The following is a 5,175-nucleotide window of genomic DNA, read 5'->3' as shown; positions in this document are numbered from 1 at the left end:
CAGTATCTTAGCAAAAAACGTGATACACACGTGGAAATGTAGGCATTGTCCTGGATTCAAGTTTTTGAGTTTGATTTCCATTAAAATGTTTTCTACAACTTATAAGAACTACACACATAAAAGTAAAAAGATGAGATAAACATCTTATACTTTTAAGAAGGTACTTAAAATTTGACATTCATGTATTCCCCGTGCCTAGACTCTAGAATGATGCTTTAAAAGGTCCTCCGTAATGATGATGATTATGACACATATCTGAACCACATAACGAAAGGCAGGTTTTTTGGTCTTCTGAGTAGGCAGTGATGTTCTTTCTTGTCGTTACAAAACAATTATGACTAAGTTGTGTCAACGATATTGCTTCACTGTGGGTTTACGTGAGGCACCGTGCTATGGTAAGGACAGCTACAATGCCATTCAAAATTGCCATGCTATAGCCGGTGTGCAAAGAATGTCCAGTCAGTTTCTTGAACCTGGCAGGTGAAAGAGGAGTAGGAGGAAACATTTCTAGTTCAAAAGAATCAAAATAAGTCACTGCCCAAGGAAAGCTGCAACAGGAAAATCCAGCAGCTACAGATATTATAAGCAGAGTCCAGAATCCTGATAGCCCAGTGTCTATATCATCTTCATTCTTCAAATTCTCAGCATGCAGCTCTTTAACGATCAGACAGGCGGAGGCGAGGAGGAAGGCCAGAAGGACGGCGAAGAGCAGTCAACAAAGACTAGAGAGGATCTGGACCCGCCACCGCCGAGCCTGGGCTCAGATGTCCGTAGCCACCAGAAGATCGGGCAGGACAGGCGACCCATCCCCGTCTGGAGGTAGTAGCGAGGGGCTTCAGGGCTCTGACGACGCCCCGGCCAGAACTCTGCACGCAGGTCGTGGGTCACTTGGTCGCATCCCTCCTCCTTGTCAACTGTCCCCCTGAGCAAAGGTGAACTCCGAAGGTGGAGCGAAAGGAGCCAGGCGCCGCCCGCTCTCCACGAACGACACGACGGGCTCTCTTTTATTCCTGATAACTCTTGCCGGAGGTCTGTCTTTAAAAAAAATCTTTCCATAGAACCAGCTTTTGACTTTTAAAATAATTCCCACAGTTTTCATTGCTGTTCTCTGTTTCATAGAGTTCTGCCGGGGTGTTTGCAGTTGTTTTCATTAAGAGTTGAGCACCCAAGCTGAAGGTCAACTCCAGTTCCAACGTATCAATAATTGGTAACTATGTCTGTCACAATATAGTCTCACCAAAGCTGTAATTATTCTGGAAAGATGGTCAAATTGTTACCTTGCCCACAGTACATAGATAAGGGAACTGTTCACAGGAAAATATGAGGATAGATTCTAATACTAGAATGACGGCAATATTGTTGACAGTATATTCGGCAAATGTACCTTCTTCACTTCAGGAAGAGCTGTGAAATCCCGGGCCCAGAATTTGGTAGGACCAATTCAGAGACATTACTTTTTATGCTCATTGTTCCATCTGAGACCCCTGCTTTCACATGCTTAGGTCTTCAATGGGCGATTTATAGCGTGGGCATCGCAACTCACTTATCTCTGCGAATGGGTCTGCCTTTGCCCCAGTTGACTATAGAGGATTTACAGACAGAAACCTTATCCCACTGTCACCATCCTCCCCATTCCCCCAGATAAGTGGGCAGATCAAAAGGCTGGTACAGCGCACTAAGGATACTGTGAAGGAAATTACTGGAAAGATGAGCTGTAAGACGTGCCAGGTTTCTCGCTGCTCAAAATGTCACACACTATTCAACTTTTACAGCCAGTCCTGCTGAATTACTGTGGGACCATCCATCAAGAACGGTTTCAGCTGTCGCCACACAGATAAATAAGAATGACATCTGAATGCCATTCTGTCTCCAACTATCTTTTACTTATTTTACCCTATGAGTTAGTCTCGTGGGGTTAGGCTCAGGGTAGAGGCTGCTGCTAGAATAATTAACACCAGGACCCTCAGAGCGCAGCTGGGTCGGATTGGCGTTGTCTAAATTGATCAATGGCAAAATCTCCCTCCCAGGGTAGCTAGAGGAAGACAGACCAATAGAAATGTCTCCTTCGGAGCCGCTGATGTTGATTTTTCAGACTCATGAGGATTCCTCAAAGCTGTAAGGGAGGAAGCAATAACTCCTCAGCACTGAAACTACACCCAGTATTTCACTTGGGTAGTGCCCAAGAGTACTACTGTAAAACAGTTTGTCACAGGCCTGGTTTCCTGGGAAACAGACTCTGAGACAGAGATTTGCATGCGGAAGGTTTATTGCAGAGCGCTGTCAGGATCTATTTACACCTGAGGGGCACGAGGGACGCAGAAACGGGCAGAGAGAGAAGTTGAACTGTGATGCGGTTGCACCCAAGGCTCAGTTGACCCCACGGGGAGCTCTGGTGCTGGGATGGTCCTTTAGAATTGTCCCCAATTGAAAGGAGGGACCCAGGCCTCTGTACTCCCACATTGACCAGTCATTGTATATATGAGCTGCCCCTGGGATGGGGGCATGACCTTGGGTGAGGCAGGTATCTTTAGCTGAAGGCAGTCCCCAGGGAGGGACTTAGCTGCGAGCTGTCAACTGCCAACACTTCCAGCAGCAGAGGGAATGAGTGCTTTTGTCCCGACGTGGGACATTTGGGCAGTGTGCCCCAGCAGCCATCACAATGCACTCACTCCTTCTGCTACTCAGACCCATTTGCTTCCTAGAACAAACTTGGACGGCAGCAAGTTCCGGACTCAGGTGGGCTTCATTTCCGGGAAGAACTTACAAGAGCAAAGTTAGTGAGATAAACTACAGACCCAGCTACTACAACTGGTCTTGAGGCCTCAACTGATATTCGATGTCTCCTTTCTCTACTACCCATTCTAGATTCTCTTCGTCTTTGGTGAGCAACTGTCGGCGTAGGTGGCTTACCTGGTAACATGATGCAGATTCTCAACCCTGAGGGGTCTGAGCCCTGGTCACCGTCCCCTTTTCAGGCCAGGGTTGCCACATTTGTCTATTTCCTATCAAAATTGAGCAAGGAAATACCAAGAGATGTCCAAGAATATCATCTGAATGCCAAATATAATCCTCCTATCTCCACTGTGTAACGGAGCCCTACCTCCTCGTGAAGATCAAAGTCAATTAAACATACCAGGACAGTGACTCTTCCTGTTGCCTGCTTGTCTCTTAGAGTGTGAAGCCTAAAGTGACTGGGTAGAAGCAATAGTTGAAATTTTAATAGAACTTTTTCTGAGCCCCTGGTGGAAGAGTTACCCATTTGGGAGCCAGAACCTCTAAACCTGCAGAGCTGAGAGTTGCTGGACAAGAAGCACAACTTCCCCAAGTGCATTATTGAGAGTAATGGTACATGGGGCCACTCCTACTTTCACCCTTCCTTGTTGGACCCTTGTAGTTCACCGACCAGGGATGCAGCAGCATATAATGGCCATTAATTTAGGGTATGTGTAGCATCTTGGAGGATGACAGGGTATCACTTCCAATCTAGTACGTCAGCTGTGCCTTCAACAAGCCATTCCATTTCTGTATCAGGCCAGCAGCTTCTGGATGGTTCAGTATGTGATAGAACTAATGGATGTCCTTTACTGTACCTCCTTAACTTCAAAGTGGGTCCCCTTGGTCCAATGCAATGTTATGCAAGACCCCATGTTGATAGATCAAAAACTCTGTAAGCCCTCAAATAGTGGTGCTAAGACCCTGGGGGGAGGAGAGGTAATTCCTCATCCTGTAGATGCATTGATCCCAGTCAAGATGAACTGCTGTGCATTACAGAGTAAAAGGGGTCCAATTTAATCAATTTAAAATCCAGTGAATAGTTGGCTTCCTTGAGGAGTGATACTGTTATTGGGGTCTCAGCACTGGTCTCTGTTGTTGACAAGTTGGACATTCGGAGATGGCAGTAGTATGATCAGCCTTGGTGAATGGGAGCCTGCGCTGTTGGGTGTGGGCATAACCACCATCCCTGCTACCATAGCTACTCGTTCATGCACCTGTTGTCCCAGTACTGGGGTGGCTCATGACAGAGACTGGCTGACATCAGCTTGCTGAGTCATTCTGTCTACTTGTTTTTCTGGTTCCTCTCCTGTGGTGCATGTGCTCTGGTGAGCATTAACATGTGCTACAAAGATTGTCACATTTTGTGTCTACCCCATATGTCCATCCACATTCCTCTTCTCTTGACTTCCTTATATCCTTAATCTTGTAATCTTTCTCCTTCCAGGAACCAGTCATGGCATTCACCACTCCCACGAGTCCATATGTATTCCAACCAGGAACAACTTCCCTTTTCTCATGAAGTGGATGAGTAGGTGCATTTCTCGAGGTCTACCCTATGGAAAGATTTCCCCCTTTTATTGAGGTGAAATTCACATAATACACAATTAACTCTTGTATAATTTGGTGGCATTAGTGTATTCACAATGTTGCACAACCACTACCTCCCTCTAGTTTCAAAACCTTTTTATCACCCCAGAAAAACACCCTACATCCATTATACAATCATCCGTCATTCCCCCATCCCCTGGTGACCACTAATCTACTTTCTGTCTCTACATATTTCCTGTTTTAGAGATATCATATAAAAGGCATCATACAACATGTGACCTTTTATGTCTGGCTTATTTCACTTAGCTTAATGTTTTTGAGGTTCATCCAAGTTGTAGCATGTATCATACTTTTGTTCCTTGTTATGGCCAAATAATATTCCATTGTGTGAATATACCATCATTTGCTTGTTCATTCATCCATTGATGGACATTTGGATTGCTTCCACCTTTTGGCTGAAGAATGCTACTGTAAACATTCACGTACAAGTTTCCATGTGGACATGTTTTCATTTCTTTTGAGAGTATGTACACAGGAGTGGCATTGCTAGGTCACATGGTAATTCTGTGTTTGACTTTTTAAAGAAGTGCCAAACTGTTTTCTACAGCGCCAATACCATTTTACATTCCCACCAGCAATGTATTTTAAATATGAGTATCCCTATTTCTCCACATCCTTGTCAACATTTGTTACTTTTTAAAAAATTAAAACCATACTAATGAGTGTGAAATGATATCTCATTGTGGTTTTGATTTGCATTTCCTTATTGATCAACAATGTCAAACACATTGTCATGTGCTTTTTGTATATCTTCTTTGGAGAAATGTGTATTCAAATCTTTTGTCCATTTTT

General features: G+C 44.5%; 1 pseudogene; it reads right to left on the bottom strand.

Annotated features, from left to right (window-relative positions):
* Positions 1-373: 373 nt before the first annotated feature.
* The window catches only part of LOC105808426, a 6,380-nt pseudogene continuing 1,578 nt past the window's right edge, over positions 374-5,175 (bottom strand).

Source organism: Propithecus coquereli, unplaced genomic scaffold, assembly GCF_000956105.1.
Source record: "Propithecus coquereli isolate 6110/MARCELLA unplaced genomic scaffold, Pcoq_1.0 Scaffold173, whole genome shotgun sequence".
Classification (NCBI taxonomy): domain Eukaryota; kingdom Metazoa; phylum Chordata; class Mammalia; order Primates; family Indriidae; genus Propithecus; species Propithecus coquereli.
The sequence above is the reverse complement of the archived record's forward strand: the minus strand, read 5'-3'. Positions and strand labels throughout refer to the sequence as shown.